Source organism: Taudactylus pleione, unplaced genomic scaffold (genome assembly GCF_031769625.1).
Source record: "Taudactylus pleione unplaced genomic scaffold, aTauple2 ptg000010l, whole genome shotgun sequence".
Classification (NCBI taxonomy): Eukaryota; Metazoa; Chordata; class Amphibia; order Anura; family Myobatrachidae; genus Taudactylus; species Taudactylus pleione.
Window position 1 is genome coordinate 4519915 of NW_028284413.1, and position 1306 is coordinate 4521220.

Consider the following 1306-nt stretch of genomic DNA (forward strand, 5'->3'; position numbering starts at 1 on the left):
CTGATGCCAGGCAGGTGAATGGAGCTGGTGCCTAACATATCGGATGGTTGGGCACCGGATCGTGTTATGTGTATGGGCCACCCGATATGTTTGCCTGTTGGTCGTCGCATCGCTGGGTACTTTAGACTGCTTCTAAATGTAACCCCATGTTTATATTGGGGTCAGAGCCGACCCTAGGCATAGGCATTCTAAGCAAATGCCTAGGGCATCTGGAATGCCTTTGGGGCATCCCTTTCGGCTCTGCAGTTCCCCGCTGCTGCTGTGATCGGAGCTCAGTGGTTAGGTGACAGGTCAGAATGAGCTTCTGCACAGAAGCTCATTCTGGCTACAAGAGACAAGTACGACTATGATGGCCGCAGGAGGGCACGCTGTGTATGCTCAGCCGCGGCCTCCCCTTTGCGGGGCAGAGTCGTGAGTGACAACTCACGGCTCCTCCTCCATTAGCTGCTGCAGCCCCAGCAGCACTCATCCAGATCCAGGCATCAGGAGGAGAATGCGGCCTGCTACCGCCTGCTGGCCCACACCTTCTCCAACCTGAGAGCCCGCTCCCCATTCCCGATGGACTGATTCAATTCCCCTCTTCAGTATCGCAATGGGGGCAGAGCCAATGCGACAAGCCTCGCTCCTGTATGTCCGCGAATCGCCTCATTGAGCAGGGGGTGGAGTCTAATGATGCAAGGTGCTCACCTCATTACCAAGCTGCTGTTGTTTCAGTGTAAGTTATAAGTATGTATGTGTTTGAGCATGTGTATATATGTGTTAGTGTGTATGTGCTAGTGTGTATATATGTGTACAGTATGTATGTTAGTGTGTATATAATATGTGTATGCATGTTAGTGTATATGTGTATGTATATGTTAGTGCAGGGGTAGCCAACCTTGGTACTCGAGAGCTACTAACAGTTCACGTTTTCCAGACCACCTAGCTGGTGCACAGGTGTATTCATTACTCACTAACACATTTGAAAAAAAACACAGGTTGAGCTAATTATTTCTCTTGTGATTTTGTGAGGAGACCTGGAAAACATGCACTGTTGGTAGCTCTCAAGGACCAGGGTTGGCTACCCCTGTGTTAGTGTATATGTATATGCTAGTGTGCATATACGTGTATGTATGTGCTAGTGTGTGTATATATGTAATATAATATAATATTTAAGCGCTTGTAATAGACTTAGCGGGCAAACAAACAAATAACAAGTATATGTTTAAGTTAAGTTAAGTATGAGAGTTGAGGCTTGCTGGTAACTTCCCAGCGCTCCTATGAATGATAGTCCCTGTGCCCGTTCCTCTCATAACTGTCCCTTACT